We start from the raw sequence: 13,866 nt of genomic DNA, 5'->3' as shown, positions 1-13,866 counted from the left end.
TACTCTAAGGTACTGAAGTGAGATCCCTCCCACAGTGCACCTTCAGAAAGGGAGAGGGGGCAGTACAGTGGATGGATGAGAATTCCTATGGAAGCATGGTGAGAGGTGTGAAAAGGCTTGTTTCTCATTCACCTGTATGCAAATCTTGAAATTGTTCACGGTATGGTCTTTGGAAATGATTATGGACAAGAAGTAAAACATGTACATCCTCACCTTCCTTCCTTCCTTCCAAAGCCCTCCACTAGCCAATCGGCATCCTTGCAAAGCCTCTGTTGTTCTGGGTCATATGCCTGTTTCTGAGAGTCTCCAGGTAGAGCATCTGACTGAGTCACACTGCCTCCAAAAACCAATCCGTGGAAGCATATCATGTCCCCTCTCATCAGAATTTATTGACAAACTACCTTATGGAGTCAAGCCTGATATATCTGCTAGGGATTGCCAGGGTCAATGGGGGTTGGGCAGGAAGGCAACCAAGGCCTTTCAGGCCTGGACTCACTGGCTCATGATTGGGGCAGGGAACAGCAATGCAGAACACACAGTATACAACATGCAATATCACTCTTTATTATGAAAACAAACAGCAATCGTGAGTGGGGAAAATTCAGAAACAACTGACCCTTCAGGTGGCTATGTTATGTGGCCTGCAACGTAACTTTGGATTCTTGGTCAGCCAGGCCTCCAACCCCAGGCATGGGCGTGGCCTGAGGCTGGAGATAAAAGATGATGTGGATGAAGACAAGGATGGCATCCAAGGGCTCCTTTTAGGGGATTTCTTTGAAGGCCTCCTCTGGGATCTTGTCCTCGGTCTGGAGAGAAGGGGTCGGAATGTCAGAAGAGCCCGCTCCCCAAGTTCCATTCCCAGGACACTGACCTCCACCTTCTTGGCCCCCCTGAAGGCCCAGAAATGTTCATCTTTACCCCACTTGATTCCCAGACCTCACCTTGAGCATACTGCAGACCTGACCAGCTCTGGTGCAGTTCCATTCGTTGTCCTGAAGGCACCTGCAGTGGGAGAACAACAGGTGATCTCCATTAGTACCACAGTACAGTCACGCTGACCATGCAATGCCACCGCTAAATGTATGCCACTTTCCTGCTGGGACACATGCACCAGTATGAACACTATGTGTAATGACGAAGAAAGACCCAGTGAAAAGCAAACCATCTATCACTAGCATTCATGCCCACTAGAATTCAAAACAGAAAAGTAGAGCTGTGAAAAAGAACAAGGGAACTTAATACACACTGATCAAGGAAGATGTTCAAGAAAATAACAAGTGAAAATTTTTTTTGCTTTTGTTTTTGTTTTGTTTTCCCTTCCCCTTCCCCGTGTCCTGAAGTCCATTCTATTTCTGCATCTTTACTCCTGTCCTACCCCTAGGTTCATCAGAATCTTTTTTTTTTCTTTTAGATTCCACACTGGCCTTTTTTTTTTAAACATCTTTATTGGAATATAATTGCTTTACGATGGTATGTTAATTTCTGATTTCTAACAAAGTGAATCAGTTATACATATACATATATCCCCGTATCTCTTCCCTCTTGCATCTCCCTCCCTCCCACCCTCCCTATCCCACCCCTCTAGGTGGTCACAAAGCACAGAGCTGATCTCCCTGTGCTATGTGGCTGCTTCCCATTAGCTATTGATTTTATATTTGGTAGTGTATATATGTCTATGCCACTCTCTCACTTTGTCCCAGCTTACGCTTCCCCCTCCCCATGTTCTCAAGTCCATTCTCTAGTAGGTCTTCATCTTTATTCCCGTCTTGCCCCTAGGTTCTTCATGACCTTTTTTTTTTAGATTCCATATATATGTGTTAGCATACAGTATTTGTTTTTCTCTTTCTGACTTACTTCACTCTGTATGACAGACTCTAGGTCCATCCACGTCACTACAGATAACTCAATTTTGTTTCTTTTTATGGCTGAGTAATATTCCATTGTATATATGTGCCACATCTTCTTTATCCATTCATCTGTCGATGGACACAGGTTGCTTCCATGTCCTGGCTATTGTAAATAGAGCTGCAATGAACATTGTGGTACATGACTCTTTTTGAATCATGGTTTTCTCAGGGTATATGCCCAGTAGTGGGATTGCTGGGTCATACGGTAGTTCTATTTTTAGTTTTTTAAGGAACCTCCATATTGTTCTCCATAGTGGCTGTATCAATTTACATTCCCACCAACAGTGCAAGAGGGTTCCCTTTTCTCCACACCCTCTCCAGCATTTATTGTCTGTAGATTGTTTGATGATGGCCATTAAGTGAAAAAAATTTAAGTACAAGTTTCCAGCCATCTTTTTTTGAGATATAATGCACACACTATTTTAAAGAATACAAGTCAGTGCTTTTTAGTATATCCACAAGATTGTACAACTATCTAATTCCAAAATAATTTTATCACCTCGAAAAGAAACTCCTTAACCATTAGTCATCACTCCCCATTCCTCCCCTTCCCCAGAACCTGGCAACCACTAATTTGCTTTTGGTCCCTGTGGATTTGCTAATTCTGGACATTTCATACTATATTCAACTTTTGTGACTGGCTTTTCACTTAGCATAATGTTTTCAAGGTTGATCATGTCATGACATATATCAGAACTGTACATTTTTATGAGTGAATAATATTCTACTATATGGATGTACCAGATTTATTCATCCATGCATCAGCTAAAGGATATTTGGGCTGTTTCCACTTTTCGGCTATTATCAATAATGCTGCTATGAACGATCCTGAACAAGTTTTAGAGTGAACATATGTTTTCATTTCTCCTGGTAGATACTTGGGAGTGGGATTACTGGGTCATTTTGGTAACTCTGTGTTTAACACTTTGAGGAACTGCCAAATTTTTTCCCAAAGTGAGTGTTCCACTGAACCTTGATACCTGTAATATATGAGAGTTCTAATTTCTCCATATCCTCACCTATGCTTATCTTGTTTCTTTGATTAAATCCATCTTAGCATATGTGAAATGGTTGTTTTGATTTGTATTTTCCTAATGATTAATGATGTTGAGCACGTTTTCATGTGCTTGTTGGTCACTTGTATACAATCTTTAGAGAAATATCTATTCAAATCATTTCCCCATTTTTAAATAGGATATTTATCTTTTGATTGTTGAGTTGTGAAATCCTTCAATATTCTAGAGAGTAGATCTTATCAGATACGAGATTTGCAAATATTTTCTCCCATTTTGTGGGTTGTATTTTCACTTTCTTGATAGTGTCCTTTGATGTACAGAAGTTTTTAATTTTGATTTTATTTTTTATTGTGGTACGCGGGCCTCTCACTGTCGTGGCCTCTCCCGTTGTGGAGCACAGGCTCTGGACACGCAGGCTCAGTGGCCATGGCTCACGGGCCCAGCCGCTCCGCGGCATGTGGGATCTTCCCAGACCGGGGCATGAACCCGTGTTCCCTGCATTGGCAGGCAGATTCTTAACCACTGCGCCACGAGGGAAGCCCAGAAGTTTTTACTTTTGATGAAGAGCAATTTATTTGTTTCTTTGGTTGCTTGTGCTTTTGGTGTCATATACAAGAAACCGATGCCTAATTCACGGTCATGAAGATACACACCTCTGTTTTCGTCTAAGTGTTTTTTTAAATTTTATTTTATTGGAGTTTAGTTTACTTACAATGTTGTGTTAGTTTCAGGTATACAACAAAGTGCATCAGTTACATATAACTCCATTCTTTTTCAGATTCTTTTCCCATATAGGTTATTACAGAATATTGAGTAGAGTTCCTTGTGCTATACAGTAGGTCCTTATTAGTTATCTATTTTATATATAGTAGTGTGTATATGTTAATCCCAATCTCCTAATTTATCACTCCCCCCCCACATTTCCCTTCTGGTAACCATAAGTTTTCATTTCGAGAACTGTGAGTCTGTTTCTGTTTTGTAAATAAGTTCATGGGTATTGTTTTTATTATATTCCACATATAAGTGATATCATATGATATTTGTCTTTCTCTGTCTTACTTCACTTACCGAATCAAAAAATGGGCAGAAGATCTAAATAGACATTTCTCCAAAGAAGACATACAGATGGCCAAAAAGCACTTGAAAAGATGCTCAACATAACAAATTATTAGAGAAATGCAAATCAAAACTACAATGAGGTGTCACCACACACGGGTCAGAATGGCCATCATCAAAAAATATACAAACAATAAATGCTGGAGAGGGTGTGGAGAAAAGGGAACCCTCTTGCACTGTTAGTGGGAATGTAAGTTGATACAGCCACTATGGAGAACAGTATGGAGGTTCCTTAAAAAAACTAAAAATGGAGCTACCATATGATCCAGCAATCCCAGTCCTGAGCATATATCCAGAGAAAAGCATAATTCGAAAAGATACATGCAACCCAATGTTCACTGTAGCACTATTTACAATAGCCAAGACATGGAAGCAACCTAAATGTCCATCGACAGAGGAATGGATAAAGAAGATGTGGTACACATACACAATGGAATATTACTCAGCCATTAAGAAGAATGAAATAATGCCAGCTGCAGCCACATGGATGAACCTAGAGGTTATCATACTAAGTGAAATAAGTCAGTAAGAGTTTCTACAGTTGTAGATTCTACACTAGGCCTTTGATCCATTTTGAGTCAATATTTGTATATGGTGTGTGATAGGGGTCAAAATTCTTGCATGTTAATACCCATGTGTCCCAGCACCACCTGTTTAAAAGACTATTTTTTCTCCATTAATTATTTAAATAATTTCTCCACACCTATTGAAAATTAATTGGCTACAAATGTCAGGGTTTCATTCTGGACTCTCAGTTCTATTGCATTGACCTATCAAATGTCAGTGTCATGCAGTCTTGATTATAGTACCTTTGTAGTAAGTTTTGAAATTGTGAAGATCCGGACTTGTGAGTCCTCAACTTTATTCCCTTTCAATATTGCTTTGACTATTCTGAGTCTATTGCATTTCCATGTGAATTGTAGGATCACCTTATCAATTTCTGGAAAGGAGCCAACTGGGATTTTGATAGATATGGTGTAGACTCTGTAGACCACTTTGAATAGTATTACCATCTTAACAATATTAAGTCTTCCAGTCTACAAACACAGAATGTCCTTCCATTTTTTTAGGTTTTGTTTAAGTTATTCCAACAATGTTTTGAAGATTTTAAAGTATAAGTTTCTCACTTCTTTAGTTACATTTCTTTCTAAGTATTTATTCTTTTTGATTCTATGATAAATCAAATTGTTTTCTTAATTTCAATTTAGGATTTTTCATTTTAAGTGCATAGAAATACAAATGATTTTTGTGTATTGATCTTATATCCTGAGATTCTGCTGAACTTGTTTATGTATTCTTACAGTTTCTTAGCGAATTTCTTAAGATTTTCCATATTAAAGATGTCATCTGAGCATAATACTATTTTTAAAATGCTTCACATACATCATCATAAAATTAGGATACGTTTTTCATGAGCTTTTTTCCTGGAAGCAAAATATCCAAATACTTATTTTTCCAAATGTCTGTGTGTTCCCTTTTTAATTTCGTCATTCTCCCAGCTCCCTCTTATCCTCATGCAAACACAATACTCACTTTTGAGAACACTGGAGGTTCATCCCAGACTGAGTGGAGAAAGCTTGTACCATTTGCTGCTGCTCCCAGTAGAAACTGGGCATGGAGCTGGTGGAGGGTGTGGGTACTGGGATGGAGAATGTGCTCTTGGTCTTTTTAGGGCTGACACCCCATACAAACAGCTTGCCATTCATGATGAAAAGACTGGAGGAAAAATGGTCACTCAGATAACTGGACAGATGAACACCACCACACCCCCTAACAACAGCCTTGCTCCCACTGGCACTCAGCAAACAGATTCCTTCCATTACCTCTCCTGTGTCTGTCCCCCAGGTTCACTGACTGGTACCTCTGCCCCTCCCCACAGAGCCCACCTTTGGAGAGATTGTCTACCACCTTCACTCGATTTATAGGTTTATCCCCAACCCACGGACAATTTCGCAATTACACTTTACCACAGCCCAAGGGGTGGACAATCTGATCCCCATTCTTGGAAGGAGACACTGAGTCACAGAGAGGTCATGCGACTTGACCAAGGACACACAGCGAGTGAGTGCTGGGTCAAGGAGACAACACATAGGCCGATTCCAGAGCCCATGCTCTTCTTAACCATTAGGCTAGACTGCTCCTGGGATCTCCGTGCTGGCTTTCCACAATACCGAGTAAACCTAAGGTCTGCACCACCACATTCCCATGCCCCTGAGCCCAGGCGGGGATGGGTATTCCCACCCAAAACAGGGCTCTCACCTGCAGTAGCTGGCAGGGGTAGTGATGAAGGTCCGGGTGAAGGCACGCACACAGCCCTGAGAACTTCCTTCCACTTCAACAGCAAACAAACAACAGTACCCCTTAGAGCCACACGTGCTGTACACGCTCACATGGTGTTGCCCAGTCAGGGCGTGACTAGACACTCATGCTGAGAGGGCAGTTGTTCACGGGGCCCAGGGTGTCGGGAATGGGGAGGGCAACTATAGGAGCAGTCTGCACCCAGTGACAGGGCCCCTGACAAACACTATACAAGTTCACAGGATACATTTTTCACAGCCGCCCAAGAGGTGGATACTACTACCCCATTGTGCAAATGAGGAAACTGGGAGGTTATGTAATGGCCCAAGTTCTCAGAGTATCTGGGTTGAGAGCCACCAAACTCCACAGACTGTTTCCCCAATGCCCAGGGTGTGCAGGGCAGACAGGCATGGACACAGCTCAGACCTGGATTGTCTGTGGGAAGCCTGAAGGCAGGAGAACACAGTGGGGAAGGAGAGGGGAGGGGCGAGTGCAGGGAAGGGAAGGGGTCAGGGAAGTTGGGTGGTTCTGGGAGTGAGCCTGGCCAGGGGGAGGCAGCAATGGGGCATCTGCGGTGGGGGTCTACACATACTCACCTTCCTCGAACACCCCGCTGACGGAGAAGCAGAGCATCGTTTCCTGAAAGGGAAGAGCCCAGGCACCCAGTCACCACCTCCACCTCCTACCCACCTGCGGCTTCCTGGGCCCGCCCGAGGGAGGAAGCAGGGGCTCACCGCCTGGAACCAAATGTCCACCACGAAGGAGCTGAAGTCATGCTGAGTCTTGGGCAACCCACAGAGGGTGTGCACAATGACACGTTTTGTGTGCTTCAGCAGCTGGACCCGCAGGTCTGTGAGGGGAGGGCAAGCGAGCGAAGGTCAGGGGCTGCCACGCCCTGGGCCCTATGATTGACCCCTTCACTACCCTTTCCAACCCAGTCTTCCCATCACACACTCACAAGGGCCCTTGAGCTTCTTCATATTCCTGCTGTCCTTGAAGTACTCGCACAAGCTGCTTCTAGGAGACAAAAAGCAACAGTGTGTGGTGGATGTTTGCAAGAGCTGGCCTGTGTCTGCTGGGGAGCCACACGGCACAGGAGCAGAGCCTGTGCTGTGATACTCATGGGGCTGGGTCCTCGGGGTGGAAGGGAATGGTCAGGGAGAAGCAGGCCTCCTCGTGATAAGCACCCGCGAGACCCTGTCGGTCTCCACAGTCATAGATCAAGTAGTACCTGAGGAGGAGCAATGAGGACAGTCTTATCTCTGTGGTCTGGTCAAATGAGACTTGAAAACTCCCCTGAGCAGACCTGTGCTTAGTTGGCCTCACCTGTCCTAGCCCTCCTCCCCTTGCTCAGCTTCCCAGAGTTACTTACTGCTTCAGGAATTGCAGGACTAGGCTCTTCAGCTCATCAGATCCAAGGAAGCTGCCCTGGAATCAAAAGGCATTTGATACTATGCAGTGGATAAAGCTTCCCCACAACACCCCAAATGTTATTTCATCCTCTTCCTCACCTTGCAGGGCTTTACTACGTAGGGACAGTTAACGTCAATGGTGAATGGTGACGGTAACTCCTGGCCATCCTGGAGAAGGGAAGAGGAAGTCAGGAGTGGAGACAAGGGGAGTGGCCCTGGATGATCCGGGAAAAGGATGGGCCCAGGAGGGTGAGGGTCAGAGGTCAGGTGTGAAAGGGCCCTGGAAATTCCATGGGAAAGCTTACCCTGGATGTCTTCATCATGAGGTCCTGGAAGTCTCTCGTGTAACATTCAACTTGTGTGTGTGCATGTGTGTATTTATAGGTATTTTTCAAGCAAGTATATCCACGTCATTATCAGGAGTCCATGTCTCCCAAAATGGTTAAGGATCTGATGCTAATATGTGTTCTAGGCAAGACCCAAAGGGCTTGAGGGCAGGTGCAGAGACCACCGACATTTGTAAGAGACAATGATTTACATAGGCACTTACTAGGCGTAACAACTTTGGGAAACGTTCTCTGATGGCCCTGTCCAAAACCAAAAATAGAGAAGAGGTGGTTGATAGTTCAAGGTTGCAATGCTTCCTTTGAGTTAAAACAGTAATACCATAAACAGAGATCAGTGTGTTGTGGCCCATCCAGCAGCCCCCTTTGTCCACATCTGCTCTGGATTTTAAGTGTTTTCGGTCCACTTCCCTGTTGAGCACAGAGCATCTGTCATCTTATTGTCCAAAAAGCACTGTCTTCTCATCTCTCTCAATACATTCACTTTAATATTCCTTTCCTCCCACCTTTCTCTCCTTCCCCTGTGTAGCTCCTACCCAAACTACTCGGACTCCCTTCTCCAGTGCCACAGGGACCAGCATTTCAAACCCATGCTGCAGGGCTTGCTTCCCCTCCCTTACTTCCTCCAAAGCCCCACTGAAGGCTGTGGGGAGAAGAGGGAATGGGGTGGGAGCCCGGGCCTATGCTACCTCACTGGGAGTCCAGTACACTGCCAAGACGCAGACACCCCCGAGGGATGGCCCAGGATGCTGGGGCCGGGAGGTGAGTGAGGTGGGGCTCAGGGAGGGAGATGGAGGGGATGAGGACAGAAAGGGAGTGAAGGTAGGAGGGGAGAGATGAGAGAGACCTAGGGGCACAGAGACAAGGGAGAGAGAGAAAACAAAGGGAAGGGAAAGAAGCTCTCCCGTGGTCGGTGTCAGGGAAGAAGAGAGAAGAAACGGGAAATGGCACACCGGTTGCAGCTCTTCACCTGCCCCAAAATCGCCCAGACACACCAGGTAGGAATGGAAACGATGCACATGTTGGGCTGGGGGCCCACTGGATGCTGGCTGAAACTTTGTCACCTGTGTGAGCTCAGCCAGACTTGGGCATGGGAAAACGAGCAGCCATGGGGGCAGATCTTCCCCAGAAGGAGGAAAGGGTCAGGTCCCAGCTCAGCATGGGGCTGAAGATCCGTGGCCCCCTCTGATGACCACCGTCTTCTCTCCCGATGACCCCTGCACCTGTCTGAGTTGGTTCTTTATCTGAGGAATCATACCTGTCTCAGGCTGCCCAGGCCTCCTGTGAAGGACCAGGCGGGATGATGTGACGTGTGCAGGGAGGGATGGCAAGTGCCCCTGAGAGGCCTGTCCTTCTGTCTCCTCTACCGCCTCTGCCCTCTGCCTTCCACTCCTGCCTCAGGAAGCCCTCTGATCACTGGCGGGGGCCCACATCTGGCCCCTTGACTCAAGGAGCCCTGCTTTTCCCCAAGCTGGACCCCAAGGAGGGTCCAGCTCCTGGCACTGGGCCACCAGAATGGATGTCATGACAGCAGCCACCCACGGCCTCAGCCCTCAGCATGGCGCAGGAAAGCCCCCATGTCAACCTGGGAGAGGAGGGTGGACCGCTTTGGAGGCAGGGGAAGAGGGCTCCTCTCAGAACGGGGGAGGCACACCCCAGCTCAGCACGAAGAAGGAAGGCTTCGCTCAGCAAGAGGCCCGGGACTGGAGGACCCTTCTCAGTCCAGGGCGCCAGCATCTGGATCAAGGCTGGTCGCTCCTGGTCCTGGTGAGGAGGAGAAGCCCTGCTTCCTGGGGCACACTCTTGGGAGGCCTTGGTGCAATATAGCTGGGCGCAGAGAGCTGGGAACAGACCCCAGAGCGCCTGCAGAGGTGAGCAGGTCAGGGGAAGGAAACTCCTCACCGGTGATAGACACAGAGAGAGCAGAAGGTGGGGCCTGTGATCCTCCCAGAAGACCAGGGCCGCCACCTGCGGCATAGGGGCACTGTCACAGATAGTCTAGGCTCCCATGGGTGAGGGTCACCAAGAAGGGTGACAGGGTGTTCACACTGACCTTACATAGGTGGACTGGTCTGCGAAGGTGCTACACAATGGGTTCCCTTGCAGCCACAGCTCTTCAAGCTTCAGCCCTTGCATCTTGCTCAACTCCCACACAGACTTCAGCTGAGAAATATGGGGTGGAAGTGAGAAAAGGAATCCCATGAAAGGGGACATCCAAATCCCTGCACCCCCAGACCACTCCCTCCCTCACAGGTACCTTCACCTGCCTCCTGTCATCACTCTGATGGCCACTAACATGCCCCCTCTACTCTCAACCCAACTTTGACCTGGCTCCCTCTTCTCACGTGATTTTTGGTGAGGTTCAGGATCTTGACCATGGGGGCCATCTCTATAATGTCAGACAGGCCATCCAGCTGGTACAGTTTGTTGCTGCTCAAGTTCAAGGACAACAGCTTTGGGGCAAGAAGAGGTAGAGTGAAGGTTACTATCTAGGACCTTGGAGACAAATCTGCCCTGCACCCCAGCTTTTCCACCCCCTACCCTAATACCAGCACTGGGCCTACAGCCTTACCTCAGGGAAGTTCTTTTCGATCACATGCAGGGTGGCAGCCATGCAGCTTCTTCGATTCAGAATTATATCAATATCACGGCCTACCAAGTCTTCAGGAAGGAGAGGGGAGGGAATCAGATGGTTGAGTGGGGTCTGGGGCCAGCACCAGCCCCTCCCCACGTTACCATCCCTAAGTCACCCTCCAGGAAGACCCCTCTGCCCTCGCCCGCCCTAGAATTACTGCTGTCAGCCATACCTGGGTCAAAGCGGAGCCTCTGGAGGTCAAGAGCTTGCTTGAAGATATTATATCGTTTGCTCAATGTCAGCTGCAGAGAGAGATGAAGACAGCCACTCTGAGGCTGTGGTGATGGCAGGGAAATCAGGAGTGAGGGGGATGGGGGACTGGAGGAAGGAGAGGTGGGTCTGAGCGTTGGCACACAACACGTCTTGAATCTGCATTACCTTTAGCTGCTCCATTTCTTCTGGCTTCAACTTATCCCGCACAGAGTAGGGAACAGCGGAGGGGCCGACAAAGACAGGTATCTGCAGGAAGAAGACGTGGGGTAAGCACCAGGAACTCTAGTTCCAAAGAAGACAACCAGCCCCAGGCCTGTCCTCCTTCCTCAGGATGAGGTACACGTAACGCCCTCGACACACACCTTTCGTCTCTCCTCGTCACAAATCTTGTAGCTGACATCCATCAATGCACAGGCAGTGCTAGCTTCCTGGACAAAGAACTGAGCCCCAGTTTGCAAAAAGTGGAACTACAGGTATTGAATGCAACAGCAATAGTATCAGAAGCCAACAGACCCTGCTGAACCAGGTCTCTCTCTCTCCCCCTTCCCTGTGCCCAGGCGTCTGGCTTCGGCATCCTCTCTTACGTCCACTGGAGTGAAGGGGACACTGCAATGGCTCTGGATTGAGTTCATTAGCCATGTCTTGTCATACTTCATCCCACAAGGAATCTAAGGATGAAAAGAAGGGATGGGAGAGAGGACAGACAGCAGGGAATTTAGGCTGCAGGACGAACCTTTTCCTGTTCTTTTCTGGCCTTCTACTGAGCTTGAAAGGGCTTCTAAAGAAGGGACCACTGGCATGATTTCTTATGGGTGTGCGTAATATGGATTTCCTAAATACTCTTTCTCTCCAGTCAAACTCTCTTCCACATAATCGAGGTGACAGAGATGATCTTCCTTTTATAAATTTCCAGGAGATCCTACCCAGTGTAGATACTGCTTGCCCCTCAGACAAGGTCTCCAGAGGCTCGACCCTCCATCTCCCACACTCAGCTTGCCAAACTGAGACCTCCAATGTGGAGTTGCTCCGTATCCTTGGCTGTAGTTTCCATCTTTGCTTTGAGACAGGCTTCTCCGTTCTCCTCACGGTCAGCCTGTTCCCTTTACATTGCTTCTCTGAATCTGCCCTTAGATAAACAAGACTTTTAACTCCTGCTAATAAAAGGGACAGATTACAAACTGTCCCCAGTGAAATAAACCATCATCTCTACATGAGACCAACACAACTCCCCCTGGCTTTTCTCTCCTGCACATTCTATACATTTTTCAGGATACTCACTGTGACCCTGAACCTGCTCCCTGAGGTTCCATCATGTGTGTTCTCCCCCATTTCTCTCTCCAGACGTTTTCTCTTTTTCCACACAGTCTTATGTATGTGGCCTTCACTGTGCCATCTCACTGTCCTCTTGTTGCCTTGGATGGCACAGGGAGAGCTGCAGGGGGGATGTGGAGAGAAGGAGGGTGAGGGGCCATAAGTGCTAAGGAAGTCTTCTGTACACCCTCGTCTCTTTGACACCAGCACTACACTTAGCATTGCTCAACCATTATTTCACTTCTAGTATGCTTCAGTTTTGCAGTGAGAGAAGAAAAACAAGTCCACGGAGACTGAGAGAGGTGCATAGTCCCAGGGGCTGCTGTGTACAAACCCTGCTGCCTGGCCACTTACTGTCTTACTTCGGGGTCCTCCTGGACATCCCTCTTCACCACGTTTCCAGCATCCTTCTGGAGGTGTGAGGGCTGAGGCTCACACACATCGTGTTCGTAATGAGGGCTCCTCTCGCCAGAATTACCTGGGAAAGAACTCCAACCTTTCTTTCTTCCTTGAGGTGGTCTACCACCATCACTGTATTCTGAAAAGAGGAACAAAAATACAAGTTTGCAGACACATCTGTGGTCCACTTACCACGTACCATGTCTTAGGCTAACAGCATGGTAGGGCAGGCAAAGTGCCAACCTGGCCTAAGGGACCAATCCTACAAACCTCAGAAAGGACACTCTTCTGCCTGTCCAGAAAGGACAGCCTTATCCGACAGATGGCACTATCAGGGGAAGAATCGAGGAGAAGCAGGATGAGGAAGAGGAGGACAAGGAGGAGAAAGAGGGAGGAGGAGGAGGAGGGAGGAGAGGACAACTGCGGTGAAACTTTTAAAACAGTGGAGCTGGACTGATAAAGAACCGCGGTGTATGCGTCCATGGGTTAGACTGGACAGCAGTCATATATATACCAGGAAGGCACCCGAATCTTGCCTTCTCTCAGGACTTTCCAGCAACCACACCAAAACCTCTCTCGTGCTTCCCAAATCCAATGAGCCACCAAACCGACTGCACTAACAACCAGCAAGCTGGCTGGACTTCCTTTGCCAGTGCACTAGGAGCTTTAATGTCAGGTGGCACTGATGTAACAACCTCCTGAATGGTCTCCCTCCCTCCAACCTTGCCCTGAACGATATGCTGCTTGAAAGAGCCAGAGTGAGCTCTCTCCTGGGCCAGCCTGAAATGCCTTTCAGCTCAGCAGGCAACTCTTCCTCACTTCAGCTCTTCTATAACAAGGGTGTGAATGATAACCTGGAATGATGTGTCAACCACCATTTCCAAGTGTTTAGGGATTCTACTTCTTGCTTTCTATTACTGGTTTGTAATTTGATTCCATCGTGGCCAGGGAACACAGTCTGGGAGATTTCAGTTCTTCTTTTTTAATTTTTATTTTTTTAAATGAATTTATTTCTTTATTTATGGCTGTGTTGGGTCTTTGTTGCTGCACATGGGCTTTCTCTACTTGCGGCTAGTGGGGGCTACTCTTCGTTGTGGTGCACGGGCTTCTCATTGTGGCGGCTTATCTTATTGCGGAGCATGGGCTCTAGGCGCTCAGGCTCCAGTAGTTGTGGCACGTGAGCTCTAGAGCGCAGGAACAGTAGTTGAGGTGTAC

General features: G+C 47.3%; 1 pseudogene; it reads right to left on the bottom strand.

The window, feature by feature from the left end:
- Window positions 1-732: 732 nt before the first annotated feature.
- LOC132481451 (nuclear RNA export factor 2-like) lies at window positions 733-12,285 on the bottom strand (annotated as a pseudogene).
- Between the last annotated feature and the right edge of the window lie 1,581 nt (window positions 12,286-13,866).

The sequence above is a fragment of the Mesoplodon densirostris genome, chromosome X (genome assembly GCF_025265405.1).
Source record: "Mesoplodon densirostris isolate mMesDen1 chromosome X, mMesDen1 primary haplotype, whole genome shotgun sequence".
Classification (NCBI taxonomy): Eukaryota; Metazoa; Chordata; class Mammalia; order Artiodactyla; family Ziphiidae; genus Mesoplodon; species Mesoplodon densirostris.
This window is presented reverse-complemented; position numbering and strand designations above follow the sequence as displayed.